Raw genomic sequence first — 15479 nt, forward strand, 5'->3', positions numbered from 1 at the left:
CTGCTGCAGCGCCAGGATTGGCTGAGGGCACCGCTTACGCTTCGCCCGCCGCCTGCCCATTAAGAGACCGAGGGGCTCCTAATGGGCATGTGCAAGGCAGTGAAAACACAAGTACGCATGACTGGGCACGGGCTAAATATGAGCTCACCATGCCCACTCATGCACACTTGTGCTGCCTTTCCCTGGCTTGTCTGACAATGCATGCCAGTCAACATGACGCCGGACCGCCCACGGTCCGACGTCATGCTGACTGACATGCATTGTCAGTTCTCCCTCGGCGTCTCTGAACTTAAGTAAACTAAGTTCAGAGATGCCGAGGGAGCTGCGGGCGTGGGCGGGGGTGAGGGGGCAACGCCCCCACCCCCCAATGGACGCACCGCGCCTGGGCTCATATACCTAATACCCTTCAACAACCTACATATCAATGGATGCTCGCCTACTGGTTTCCCATCCACTTTCTGGTGACCTACCAAAATTGCAGATATATCACAATTAATAGTCCATTAAGATTTCTGTTTTGGGTTAGGGACGCAAATAAATTTGATACTGCTACTACACCCACTGAAATGGGATCCAAACGCCTTTCCAAACACCAGCCAATCCATCGCTCCAGCCTCATTAACTCATTAACTCCTTAACCATGCCAGTGTCCCAGGAAGCTTCTGTGTATCCTGAAGCCTCCTCCAAAAGTCCAGGGAGGTGTATGTTCAGAGACCAGTCACTGCATTAAGGTAATCACCCTGTGACTGGCCGTGAACACAAACTGGGTGCCTCATTGTATTTACCGGCAGCAGTGAGGGGGCACATTTCTATCCGCCCAGGGCGAGCTTCCGAGCTAGGACCGGCTCTGTTGGAGGAGGGAGAGGGTCTCTTTCTTTTGCTCATAGAGCGCGACACGAGCCTCCTTGGAAACGTGTGATGCTCGCTTGTAGCAATCTGCGTGTGGGAGCGGAGCTAGGCCAGTATAAACAATTGGTTCCACTTCACACCCTGCCTTTCATCCTCCCTGTATAAACTAGTGTCGCATGCGCGTGCTGGATGCCAAGCGGGACAGTGCACGTTGCTCGGGTGACATTCACTTCCGAAAGAGTGCAGGAGGACGCATCGGAGGCTGCAAGTAAGACTCCCACTTCGAAGATAAAGAAGTAAGACTCTCTCTTCGGAGGTTCGTGTGAGGGTCGTGTTTACCTGCGAGCCTTGGGCATGCTTCCATCATCTGGACCTACACTGTCTTCCTCAAAGCCCTCCTTTCTCACCCTCTCACCGCCTCTTGTCCCAGGATCAGACTGGCATAAGGCAATCTGGCAGTGCCAGGTGAGCTGGCCTCGGGGGTGGGCCGGCCTTAGCTATTTCTGTAATTTCCTATGGTCTGGTGGGGGGTGGGGGGGGAATGGGGAGGCAGGTTTATACTATTGAGTTTTCCGAGATTACAAAAATTGCGCGCGCCAAGCACACCTGTATGCAGTCTCTCATTTCGTGCGAAGCCCTTGTACAGTGCTTCGTGTCCCCTGCCGCTCTTTGAAGCAATGTTTTGGATGTATGAGTGATACATAAGTAAGTAACCGGGAACTTTTTTTCTTTTGTACAGAGCTTTTCCTATCTATTTCTCTGTACTTCTCTCTTCCTCCTGCCTCATCCCACTTCCATCCATTGACGCACTTTTAATGCATTCTATATGAAGCAGCCATTGATGTGTGATGCGTGCGTACGTTTTGTAAATAAGGTATAAATCCCACGAGTGTTCCCATTAAGAACACGACCCCTGGAGTTCAGTACAGATGGCTGAGTATGAGAGGAACCTTCTTCAATCTCACATCGCAGCCAAAGAAAGCACATCGGTGCTTCAAGGCGAGCCGTCCCACAGAACCGGAATCCCCTTCAGATTTTACAAATCACAAACGTCCATTCTTTTTATTTTGATTGAAGAGATGCAAACATGCAGCATGTATATCATGTTAGGCAGATTATTAGAGAGCACAATCACCCAAGAGAGAATCCTGGCGCTGAGCAGGTGTGAGTCTAGGCACATTTAGGGCTCAGACGGACTACTCGAAAAGCCAGTGTAGTGGCAGGTTGTTCCATGCTTGAGGAGTGATGTCGGAGAGGCCTCAACTGCTGGATCTGGTTTTCCGTATGCGTTGGATGTGTGCAAGTAGGAGTCCGTATGAGTGGAGGTGTCTCGAAGGTTTGAGAAAGCAGATGCAACTGTTGGGGTATGCTGGGTCAGTGTTATATAGTGCCTTGAAAGTGTGAGTGAGGAGTTTGAATTGTATTTTTCTGAGTATGAGGAGCCCCTGGTGACCCTGCAGGTGTGGTGTGATGTGAGTGCACCTTGGGAGGTTGAGAGTAATTTTGGCCACCAAGTACTGAATGGTCTGCAGCCTTTTGGTGAGCTCTTTGTGGATCCCAGCATAGAGGGTATTCCCGTAGTCCATCTTGCTTTTGACAAGTGTGTGTATGATGGTTTTCCAGGTGCTGATTTGTAGCCATTTAAAAATCTTCCACAGCATCATCAGGGTATTGGTGCATGAGGTGGTGACGTCAATGACTTTGGCAATCATGCCCAGTTTGCTGTCTGGTGATCTCAAGGTTTTTAGCTTTGGTTTTGGGGGTCGGTGTTGGGTCTAGCTCTGTTGGGCACTAGGTGGAGTCTCACAGTAAAGTGTTGTTCCTGAAGATCATGATTTCGGTCTTTTCGGTGTTCAGCTTCAGACAGTTGATCTTCATCCAGTGGGTGATTTCAGTCATACATGCATTGCGCTTGACCCAGTTACTGGGCTTCTTGTCTGTGAGGGAGAGGATGAGTTGCATATCAACGGCATAGAAGCGGATGTTGATGTCATCAGAGCAGATGATGCTGACTAGATAGCTCATGTATGTGTTGAAGAGGGTCAGGCACAGGGAGGATCCTTGTGGGATCCTTGTGGAATTCAGCAGAGAAGGTTGTGTGTCAGGAAGGAGCAGATCCATTGGAGTGCATTTCCTTTGGTTTTGATGTTGTGTAGGTGTTGGATAAGGATGGGGTTGGTCCATTCCATTTACTCATTGGGTGAGGACGAGGCTTAGGCTTCCAAAGACTTCGATGAGTGCTTTGATTTGGGGTCAGCGTGGTCTCCCAGGTGGAAATTCCGGTCTTCAAGAAGGATGTATCTGCTAGCGTGGAGGGCGAGTGGTGTGACAAAACTCTGATGGGGACAGTGAAGTTATGTGCAGTCACAGTGGTCTGTAGATGAGAGTGCGGCTTCGAGTGAAGTTCGCTGTGATGCAGAGCTTAAATTACAGGTATTCCATGTTGGAGGATGATGTGTCCATGGAGGTGTGCAGCTGATGGTGTTCTTTTGGAGGATGGCAATTCCACTTGTGGGCTTGAAAGGTCTGTCTTGCCAGGCAATCCTGTAGCTAGGGGGCTTTTCTGTGGTAGCATCAGCTGCTCATGCAGGGTTCAGCCAGAGCTCCCTCAGTGTTGTGCGCTGTGTCAAGGCACCAGCCTGTGGAGCGGCGGGTGAGGTTGATGGTAGAGAGGTCCCAGCGGGATAGCAGTGGGAGAGGAGAGGACCAGGGCCAAAGCTGGGTGTGATTCTGGCAAGTACGGGCACAGACAGGCTTGCCTTTGGAACACCAGCAGCATGTCTGCTGCTCACGCCTGCTGCACGCACTCTCTGAGGCCGACATTAGGTAAGACCTGAAAGGGGGGAAGAGTGATGTCACTTCCTGCGCAGATGGATGAAAGGAAATCAATTGATGTCACTTCCTGTAAAGATGGATGTTGGGAACTCCAGTGATTTTATTTCCTGCATTAACGTCCGAACTACAATGCCATTCAAGGAAAAGAAAGTGAGAGAGAATGAGTCATGTTTATATCTTTGGGATTGGGCCAGCCCAATGTAAGTTTGTTATACAAGGTAGCAGCAAGAAAGACTGGTCTAAAATTACTCTACTTTACATTTGTTGTTTAGAGATGTCACTAATATATTGTTTCTTCTTTCTTTTCACAACAAATAGAGGTGCACTGAACATAAAATAGAGAGTCCAAAGTGTTTCTCTGTTTCTTTGTTTGACTTTTATTTCATAGCTGATAAAAACACAACAACAGCCAACGCGTTTCGTTCCTTTAAGGACAAATTTTAACAGAACTTCTTCAGGGCTGTAACAGAATAGAAAAGACATTTTTATAACACTCATTAAAACTGACGGACGTACACATATTTACAAACGTTAAAAAAGTTTTTGTTTTAGATTATACAATTATACAAAGATACAAAGATGGAGTCATTATATACATAAGATGCCCTAAAACACATTTATTTTTTGGCGTTCTTTTACATATTTTTTAGCACCTTATTTATATAGTTTTTTTTTCCAAAAGACATGAAAAGAGAGTCTTCATATACATCAATCACTGTACTATGTTCAAAGATCATAATGACAATTTCTTTAAAAACTCGAAAGAATATTTCATTTTTAAATTTATATTTTCCAAAGCTAAGACTCAAAAGATAAAAACTATTATCTCACCTCAAAATGACAGCAAGTCAAGTATAAGCTTTATATTTGATGATTGGTAAGTAAGAGATAGACAGCGAGTCCCACTTGATGTTAGGACATCCAAAATATCAAAAATATTCTAAAAATTTAAGGCAAGGGAAACCAAATTAGAACAACCTGAACTTATTAACGAGATATTTCAAAAAGAGGGGGTTGAATAGTACCATTTATCTCACCTTAGTCGGTCGCAGAAGGTTTAAATATGTCTAGAGAACCAGTGGTTCAAATTAAAGATGAAAAGGTCCATTATAATGGTGGCTATCAGATTTCTTAGTAAAAATCTAAAGCAGAAACAGAAACCAATATTGAATCAAAATATAATAGAAAGAAATAGAAAATCATTACATAATGACATAAGGATCTGGCATTTATAAAAGTCACGAAACTCCACAATGCTCACCATTATTAGAAAAGGAATAGACCAAGACCAGAGATTTCGAATTTAAAAATCAGAACAGAAGACAGTGCGCAACCATAAACAATTTAGTAGTTGATAGATCGAACCTCTTTCTAGTAATAGCTAGGTTCTCACCTGTACAGTAGCTTCAAATGGTTGTGTAAGGCGGAAAATCTTAATTTGCATAGGCGGACGCTCAATTTATTAACATCGAAATATCGATCAATCACCTAATAAGAAATATATATGTATATTAATAATTTTTTGATGAACAAATTGTTATTTACCAACAAAAATGTATATCTGTATATACGTTCAAACTGAAACATGAAACTAGAAAGATAACTCATGTCTTGAAAATTTTGATGAAGAAGGTTTAAAAATATTACACAGACATGTTCAACCTATATTTCAGATCAAATGGTATCGATACTTTTTATGATTGCTGGGTACTTGAAAGAAGTTAATCAATACCCAAAATCAAAATGGACAATAGTTCAAACAAATAATCATAGGAATCACAAAAAACAGTTTTCGTTTTATATACATATAGTGGGCATTAGTAACTATACTAAATTGTATCTGAAGCCTTAATGCACGACATATATATAAGTATGCACCAAGAACCATAGTCTCTGTTTCCTAGTGAAGGATTAAAAAAAAAAGGGAAGGGGAGAAGAATGCAAATTCTGATGGCCATGGGAGGTTGGGTGATGTTTCTATCTAGTTAAAAAGTATAAGGCTGGAAAGCCACTTTGACTAGTACCCCAACAGACAATCAAGCTAAAGTTTCAAATTTGTATCCAAAAACTAACACATTATGTGTAACTTGTCACATCTAAAAAAACAAATTAACCTCATATTGACTATCAAAACGGGTTTCCAAAGTTCTATTTGCCATGGAAATACCTTGATACGTGATTCCTGCTCTCTCTCCGATTCACCGACAAACTCCATAGTAGTTTCCCGCCGCTTATATACCTTGTGTCTTCTAAATCAGAAACACCTGATCTCGAATCTTAGACGCGTATTTAGTGACATCATAGTTACGCGACGCTCGCATTGAAGCAGCCTTATATGTAAAAAGCCTCTCGCAAACGATTCGGCCATTTTGAAGTGTCTAAAGTATAAATGTTTCAAACTTTATTTTACTGAATCTAACGCTCATCGGATAAATATCCGATTTTGAACAAAGAAATGATAATCTATGCTTTTATAAATCAGAAAGTAGCGATGTAAATCGTAATTCAGACGATAATTACGACTCGGGCAGAAACAACTAATAAATACGTTTCTTTCGCTGTCATAAGACACACAAGAATTTAAATTTTTAGCCTTGTTGTCCTCTAATAAAAAAGGATGAAAATTCTGAAAAACGAAAGCTATAGAAATATGGAAAAGGAAACTAAGCAAAGGATACCGTTTCCATGCTCTAAAATTTCGGCCATCTTTAAATGTCAGTTGTATATAAATCCATTAAGTTGGTTCTTATACTATCCAATATATAAATGCTTATAAAAGATGATGATTTGAGCCTATAATGTTGACTAATATAATGATATGAGTTGTAAATCTAATGTTATTACGAATCGAGCTAAAGCGGCAATTCAAGTGTACTACTATTATTAATACGAAAACATACAATATATTATTTTTGTTCATGAGATCCTTTAATAAGGATAAAAAAAATAAGTAGAGCAGAAAGTATAATCACTGACATGTTTACCTATGTAGTTTATATATTGTTTCTTCTTTCTTTTGTTTGCTCCAGCTTGTGTGTTTGGATTTAGGGTACAGTGTTTACCAGTATGTATAAGGTGTAATCTAAGTTTTTTGTACATTGCGAAGAATGTGTGAATATTAAAATCACACATGACCTTTTGGCAGTGTTGTATTCTTTCACTGATTAGTGAAATGATTGTCTATTAATATTCTTGGCCAATATCTACAATGAGATTTACCCAGGCACAGAATGGGTAAAATCCTTTACCATCAGCCCCATTTTCTAACAAGTCAGTACAGATTTCATGTCACCAGCCAAACACACCAGGTAAAGGGGAGTCCAGGTAATGGAAAAAAAAGTGTTGTCACTATGAACATAGGTTAGAGCTGCAAGGTGTCCCATTCTTATGTGTGATACGATAAACGAATACTGGCTTTTTGCCCAACTGCACTTTACTGCAGAGTCTTTTGAGTCCATAGTTACAATGTTACAGAATACAATGCGTCTGTTAAAAGGACAGGACTTACTTAAAGTGAGTCATTTGGCATGGGAACACTTAGCAGTTATGAATTCCCCCACAACAGCAGCGCCACCTCAATGTAGTCAGGCCAATAGTGCAGAAAAGCATTAGCGAGTATGCTTAAAGCATCAGGTTCCAGTTGCATTAGAATGCAGAGCTACAAATGAACCTAGTGTATTTCAAAATGTTAAAGGTTTCACAAGGTACTACACTGTTGGCAGGGTTGTCCACCCCTACAGTTCATAATTTTCAGTAAGGATTAACTTAATAATGTCAAACTGTTTCCAGTAATTAATTAATTATAGCATTTGAATATAGCACTCTTACTTTTCAAATGCATTAATAGTCCTGTAAAACAGACAGAGTGAGTGTGAGAAGTAATGAGACACGAGAGAGGGTAATGATATGTAAGTGTGAATGAGAGTGCAATACATAGACTTTGTAGGACTTTGGCTCTGTATATAGTATACCAGAGTAAGGTATGGTGTCCACAGAGTACAGTGGATCCCCAAAGGTAGGCAGAGGTAAAAGTAGATAATACTTTACTTTCTATTTGTGGAGTGTGGGCGAGCAGTAAGGCTTCATCAGAGGGTAGTGCTAAGCGTTTATTGTACACACTCAGGAACTAAATGATGTCACACACTCAAAGACTGAACTCAGACCAATTTTCTATGTTTAAAAATATTATTTAGTTATATTTATCCCCTAGAACCAAGCCAGACTTGGTAGAGGTTAGTATAAAAATTCTTTGCAAGCATATGCAGTTTAAATACAGTTTGAATGCAGTCAATTAGTTACAGTATACTTACTTTGTATTCGCAGACAATCAGAATTACTTTGCGAGTACTTTTCTTACGCAGCCAGGTATCTCTAGATGCTAGGCTGTTGCATTTCCTGAGGGAACGAAAAAGGAGACAATGTGTTTTGCAAACTCAGTACAGGTCTAGAGTATTACTCACGAGTCAAATTTAGTCCTGAGAAGGCAAAACTGGGTTACGGGTCCGTGGGCAGTATTCGGTCAAATGGGCACTCGAGTCGCACTGCCCGCTGCACAGAGGTGGGTGGGTGCCGAGTGCAGGGACTACACGTTAGCAAATGGGCTAAGCACAGCCATTGGCTGGGGGACTCTAGTGAGCTTGCCACCAGGCTGGGGAACAAAAGCTACTGGGGTTGAGGTCAGCAATGTAGGGCCCAATAGCCAACACAAGAACTACACCACCAGCGGCTGGGTGTAGGATGCGGTCTTGGCTGATGCTGAAGATTTAGTCGAGGTTTCCTCAGAGTCGGTCAATGGCTGATGAGGCAATTGGGTTCTTTGGGAGTCGTTGTTTTGTGACTACAAGCGTTCGGAGACTGAGTCGGTTGGATGGTCGCGTTTGATCTTTCTGGACCGCTTCGATTTCAGAGGTGGTCAGGGTGTTGCATTCGGTTGTAGTTGAGTGGACCTTCCAGTTATTGGCGGCAGGTTTGGTTTGGGAGCTTATATATGTTCAGGGACCATTGGAATCCAGGCTAGGATCATTGGGGGGACTTGCTTTGGGTATTGGGACACTTGGGCTCAGGGAGCCGGGAGCGGAATGGTGGAGACTCATGGAATCGGCCAGAGTCAGAGTCGGTTGGTTTTGAGCAAGTCTGGTGATCACGGGAGACAGAGCCTGTTTTGGTTTCAAAGGCAGTGGATCACAGCCAGAGAAAGCACACCTTCTGTTCAGTTCTTCAAGGTGAGTCGTTCCACAGAACAGAAACCCCCTTCAGATTTTACAAATCACAAATGTCCATTCTTTAAATTTTTATTGAAGAGGTACAAACATGCAGCACATATGTCATGTTAGGCATATTTTTAGAGAGCACTATCACCTGAGAGAGAATCCTGGCGCTGAGCAGGTGTGAGTCTAGGGACTTTTAGGGCTCAGAAGGACTACTTGAAAAGCCAGGTCCTCACCTTTTTACATAATTCAAGAAGTGACGAGGACACTGTTATGTGTAGCGGCAGGTTGTTCCATGCTTGAAGAGTGATGTCGGAGAGGACGTAAGTGCCGGAGCTGATTTTCCGTATGCGTAAGAAGAGTGCAAGAAGGAATCCGTATGAGTGGAGGTGTCTGGAAGGTATGAGAAACAGATGCAGTTGTTGGGGTATGCTGGGTCAGTGATATATAGTGCCTTGAAAGTGTGAGTGAGGAGTTTGAATTGTATTTCTTTTAGTATGAGGAGCCTGTGGTGACCCAGCAGGTGTAGTGTGATGTGAGTGCGCCTTGGGAGGTTGAGAGTAATTTTGGCCTCCGAGTTTTGAATGGTCTGCAGCCTTTTAGTGAGTTCTTTATTAATCCTGGTATAAATGTTGTTCTTGCTTTTGACGAGGGTGTGCATGATGGTTTCCCAGGTGCTTAATGGTAGCCATTTAAAAATCTTCCACAGCATCATCAGGGTATTGGTGCATGAGGTGGTGACGGCATTGACTTGGGCAATCATGCCCAGTTTGCTGTCAGATGATCTCAAGGTTTTTAGTTTTGGTGTTGGGGGTCGGTGTTGGATCTAGCTCTGTTGGACACTAGGTGGAGTCCCACGGTGAAGTGTTGTACCCCAAAATCATGATTTCGTTTTTTTCGGTGTTCAGCTTCAGACAGTTGATCTTCATCTAGTGGGTGATTTCAGTCATACATGCATTGTGCTTGACCCAGTTACTCGGCTTCTTGTCTGTGAGGGAGAGGATGAGTTGCATATCATCGGCATAGAAGAGGATGTTAATGTCATCAGAGCAGATGATGCTGACTATAGGGCTCATGTATGTGTTGAAGAGGGTCCAGCACAGGGAGGATCTTTGTGGAACTCAGGAGAGGAGGTTGAGTGTATCCAGTAAGGAAGGAACAGATCATTTGGGTTACATTTCCTTTGGTTTTGATGTTGTGTAGGTGTTGGATGAGGATGGGGTGAGAGGCAATGTCAAATGATATGGAGAGGTCCAGGAGGATGAGGGTCGCTGTGTCTTTACTCCGACCAGAGTTATACTGAGGTGATCCATGGTAGTGATGAGGGCAAATTCCTTGCTGTGGTTAGATCTGGACTAGAATAGGTGGTGTTGAGGAGTTGTTGGTCATTGAAGTATTTGGTGAAGCATCAGTTGTGATTTTCTCAAAGACCTTGTCCGTGGATGGCAGCAGGGAGATCGGTCTGTAGTTGAAAAGCATTTCAGCAATGGAGGACAGTTGCATGTTTCCAAGCATCTGGGAAGGTCACAGAAGTGGGGGAAGTGTTCTGAATGGTATGAGCATGACAATGATGGGTTGCAGTCCTCTGGAGTAGGTGTTGTGGGGACAGGGGACAGATGGGGCCCGTGAGTGGATAGACTTTTTAGTGGTGGTGGTTTATTCTGAGTTGACGATGGGCTACGTGGCTAGCATTTGTACTTTGTATAAGATTGGAAGGCAATTGGCAAGGTCTGTCATGGGTTGAAATTGCTGTAAATTTTGGTGATTTTGTTGCTCACGAATTGAGAGAGATTGTTGCAGAGTTCCTGCAAGGGGGTGATCTAGTTGGAGGGAGATCACTTGTGAAGTTAAATCTTTCACAATGGTGAAGAGTTCTTTGCTTCTGTTGGTGCTGGCATCGGTGCAGTCTGCCAGAGTGGAGTGTTTGGTTATAAGATAATTTTGTGCTGGTGTCTTAAGGGTGGATTTCAACGTGCCCCTGCCTGCATTCTCCAGGATCATTCTACATTTCTGCTACAGTCCCAACTGGGCTGAGGTCCATACCTTGTTGTACTACTGTGCTTGGGTGGGGGGCCAGGAAGTCACTGGTGGAGGTCATCCAATTGTTGAAATTCTTGATGTCTTTGACAAGGCTGTTGTGTTTGGGTTGGTGGATGTTGAGAATGGTGTTATAGTTCTTATCAGTGATGCTGTTCCAGTTTCAGCAGGCTGGTCTGGCGGGAGGGCATGTTTGTTGGACGGGTGCAGAGATGCTAAACTTGAGGAGGGCGTTGTCTGTCCCGTAGAGTTGTGTAGGCTCATCGACTCAGATATTATTGAAGGGGGTAAAAATATGGTCCAATAGGTGTCTGATGAGCTGGGTGGGTCCCTTTACTAGTTGGGTGAGGCCTAGGCTTCCAAGGTCTTCGATGAGTGCTTTGATTAAGTGTGAGCGTGGTCTTCCAGGTGGGAGTTCAGGTCTCCAAGTAGGATGTAGCTGCTAGCGTTGAGGGCTAGTGGTGTGACAAACCCTGTGATGGTGTCAGTGAAGTTATGTGTGGTCCCAGTGGTCTGTAGATGAGAATGCGGCTCCGAGTGAAGTCCGCTGTTATGCAGAGCTTAAATTACAGGTGTTCCATGTTGGAGGATGATGTGTCCATGGAGGCGTGCAGCTGATGGTGTTCTTTTGGAAGATGGCAATTCCACTTGTGGGCTTGCAAAGTCTGTCTTGCCAGGCAATCCTGTAGCTAGGTGGCTTTTCTGTGGTAGCATCAGCTGCTCATGCGGGGTTCTGCCAGAGCTACCTCAGTGTTGTGCACTGTGTCAAGGCACCAGGCTGTGGTGCGGCGGGAGAGGTTGATTGTAGAGAGGTCCTAGAGGGGTAGCAGTGGGAGAGGATCAGACCAGGGCCAAAAGTGGGCGTGGTTCTGGCATGTACGGGCACAGACAGGCTTGCCTTTGGAACACCAGTAGAATGTCTGCTTCTCAAGCCTGCTGCACGCAGCCTCTGAGGCCACCATTAGTTATGTCCTGAAAGGGGGGAAGAGTGATGTCCCTTCCTGTGCAGATGGATGAAGGGAAATCAATTGATGTTACTTCCTGTAAAGATGGATGTTGGGAACTCCAGTGATTTCATTTCCTGTATTAATGCCCGAACTACAATGCCATTCAAGAAAAGGAAAGTGAGAGAGAATGAGTCATGTTTATATGTTTCGGACTGGGCCAGCCCAATGTAAGTTTGTTATACAAGGTAGCAGCAAGAAAGACTGGTCTGAAATTACTCTACTTTAGATTTGTTGTTTAGAGATGTCACTAATATATTGTTTCTTCTTTCTTTTGTTTGCTTCAGCTTGTGTGTTTGGATTTAGGGTACAGTGTTTACCAGTATATATTAGGTGTAATCTAAGTTTTTTGTAAATTGCGAAGAATGTGTGAATATTAAATCACACATGACCTTTTGGCAGTGTTGTATTATTTCACTGATTAGTGAAATGATTGTCTCATAATATTCTTGGCCAATAACTACAATGAGATTTACCCAGGCACAGAATGGGTAAAATCCTTTACCATCAGCCCCATTATCTAACAAGTCAGTACAGATTTCATGTCACCATCCAAAGACACCGGGTAAAGAGGAGCCCAGGTACTTGGAAAAAAAGTGTTGTCACTATGAACATAGGTTAGAGCTGCAAGGTGTCCCATTGTTATGTGTGATAAGATAATTGAATGCTGGCTTTTTGCCCAACTGCACTTTACTGCCGAGTCTTTTGAGTCCATAGTTACAATGTTACAGAATACAATGTGTCTGTTAAAAGGACAGGACTTACTTAAAGTGAGTCATTTGGCATGGGAACACTTGGCAGTTATGAATTCCCCCACAACAGCAGCGCCACCTCAATGTAGTCAGGCCAATAGTGCAGAAAAGCATTAATAGTCCTGTAAATTATACAGAGTGTGAGAAATAATGAGACACGAGAGAGGGTAATGATATGTAAGTGTGAGTGAGTGCAATACATATACTTTGTAGGATTCTCCTTGGAGTGGACTTTGCGCTATATTAAAGTCCTTTCATTTATTCAGGGAGCTGGCACTCTATATACTATTACAGTGCTAGGTATGGTGTGCACAGAGTACAGTGGATCCCCAAAGGTAGGCAGAGGTAAAAGTCGATAATACTTAACTCTCTATTTGTGGTAGTGTGGGCTAGCAGTAAGGCTTCATCAGAGGGTAGTGCTAAGAATTTATTGTACACACTCAGGAAATAAATGATGTCACACACTCAAAGACTTAACTCAGACCAATTTTGTTTGTATAAAAATATAATTTAATTATATTTATTCTCTAGAACCAAGCCAGACCTGGTACAGGTAAGTATAAACATTCTTTGCAAGCATATGCAGTTTGAATGCAGTAAATTAGTTAGAGTATACTTACTTTGTATTTGCAGACAATCAGAATAACTCAGCAAATACTTTTCTTACCCAGCCAGGTATCTCTAGATGCTAGGCTGGTGCATATCCTGAAGGAAGGAAAAAGGAGACAATGCGTTTTGCAAACTCAGTACAGGTTTACAGTAATACTCACAAGCCAAATTTAGTCCTGAGAAGGCAAAACTGGGTAACGGGTCAGTGGGTAGGATTCGGTCAAATGGACACTCAAGTCACACTGCCCGCGGCACAGAGGTGGCCGGGTGCAGAGTGCACGGGGCCACATGCCAGCCAACAGGCTCAGCACAGTCGTTGGCTGGGGGACTGTGGTGAGCAGGCCACCCGGCTGGAGAACAAAAGCTCTTGGGGTTTAGGTTAGCAATGTTGGGCCCAACGGGCAACAAAGAACTACACCACCAGCGGCACAGATATAGGATGCAGTCTTGGCTGATGCTGACGATTCAGTCCAGGTTTCCTTCAGAGCCGGTCAACGGCTGATGAGGTGACTGGGTTCTTTTGGAGTTGTTGTTTTGTGACTGCAAGCATTTGGAGACGGAGTCAGTTAGACGGTCGCCTTTGTTCTTTTTTGACCGCTTCGATCATAGAGCTGGTCTGGGTGTCGCATTCGGTCACAGTTGAGGGGACCTTCCAGTTATTGGATGCAGGTTTGGTTTGGGTGTGCATGATGGTTTCCCAGGTGCTTAATGGTAGCCATTTAAAGATCTTCCACAGCATCATCAGGGTATTGGTGCATGAGGTGGTGACGGCATTGACTTGGGCAATCATGCCCAGTTTGCTGTCTGATTATCTCAAGGTTTTTAGTTTTGGTGTTGGGGGTCGGTGTTGGATCTAGCTCTGTTGGACACTAGGTGGAGTCCCACGGTGAAGTGTTGTACCCGTAAATCATGATTTCGGCCTTTGCGGTGTTCAGCTTCAGACAGTTAATATTCATCTAGTGGGTGATTTCAGTCATACATGCATTGTGCTTGACCCAGTTACTCGGCTTCTTGTCTGTGAGGGAGAGGATGAGTTGCATATCACCGGCATAGAAGAGGATGTTAATGTCATCAGAGCAGATGATGTTGACTATAGGGCTCATGTATGTGTTGAAGAAGGTCCAGCACAGGGAGGATCTTTGTGGAACTCAGGAGAGGAGGTTGTGTGTATCCAGTCAGGAAGGAACAGATCCTTTGGGTTACATTTCCTTTGCTTTTGATGTTGTGTAGGTGTTGGATGAGGATGGGGTGAGAGGCAATGTCAAATGATATGGAGAGGTCCAGGAGGATGAGGGTCGCTGTGTCTTTACTCCGACCAGAGTTATACTGAGGTGATCCATGGTAGTGATGAGGGCAAATTCCTTGCTGTGGTTAGATCTGAACTAGAATAGGTGGTGTTGAGGAGTTGTTGGTCATTGAAGTATTTGGTGAAGCATCAGTTGTGATTTTCTCAAAGACCTTGTCCGTGGATGGCAGCAGGGAGATCGGTCTGTAGTTGAAAAGCATTTACGGTTCTGCCGAGGCTTTATTCAGCAATGGAGGACAGTTGCATGTTTCCAAGCATCTGGGAAGGTCACAGAAGTGGGGGAAGTGTTCTGAATGGTATGAGCATGACAATGATGGGTTGCAGCCCTATGGAGTAGGTGTTGTGGGGACAGGGGACAGATGGGGCCCGTGAGTGGATAGACTTTTTGGTGGTGGTGGTTTATTCTGAGTTGACGATGGGCTACGTGGCTAGCATTTGTACTTTGTATAAGATTGGAAGGCAATTGGCAAGGTCAGTCATGGGTTGAAATTGCTGTAAATTTTGGTGATTTTGTTGCTCACGAATTGAGAGAGATTGTTGCAGAGTTCCTGCAAGGAGGTGATCTAGTTGGAGGGAGATCACTTGTGAAGTTAAATCTTTCACAATGGTGAATAGTTCTTTGCTTCTGTTGGTGCTGGCATCGGTGCAGTCTGCCAGAGTGGAGTGTTTGGTTCTAAGATAATTTTGTGCTGGCGTCTTAAGGGTGGATTTCAACATGCTCCTGCCTGCATTCTCCAGGATCATTCTACATTTCTGCTACACTCCCAACTGGGCTGAGGTCCATACCTTGTTGTACTACTGTGCTTGGGTGGGGGGCCAGGAAGTCACTGGTGGAGGTCATCCAATTGTTGAAATTCTTGATGTCTTTGACAAGGCTGTT

At 43.8% G+C, this 15479-nt stretch overlaps 1 protein-coding gene across 2 annotated transcripts in view; it reads left to right on the plus strand.

Moving 5' to 3' along the window:
- The first annotated feature begins 1054 nt into the window (after window positions 1-1054).
- The window catches only part of LOC146868750 (beta-1,4-galactosyltransferase galt-1-like), a 160734-nt gene continuing 146309 nt past the window's right edge, over window positions 1055-15479 (plus strand). The window contains exon 1 of one of the 2 annotated variants that reach the window (XM_085616164.1): window positions 1055-1145. The gene's annotated coding sequence lies outside the window, so the exon portion shown is untranslated. Of the gene's footprint in view, window positions 1315-15479 lie in introns of both variants that reach the window. The other variant, XM_085616156.1, reaches the window with a different exon arrangement.

This window comes from Triturus cristatus, chromosome 1_2 (assembly GCF_964204655.1).
Source record: "Triturus cristatus chromosome 1_2, aTriCri1.1, whole genome shotgun sequence".
Classification (NCBI taxonomy): domain Eukaryota; kingdom Metazoa; phylum Chordata; class Amphibia; order Caudata; family Salamandridae; genus Triturus; species Triturus cristatus.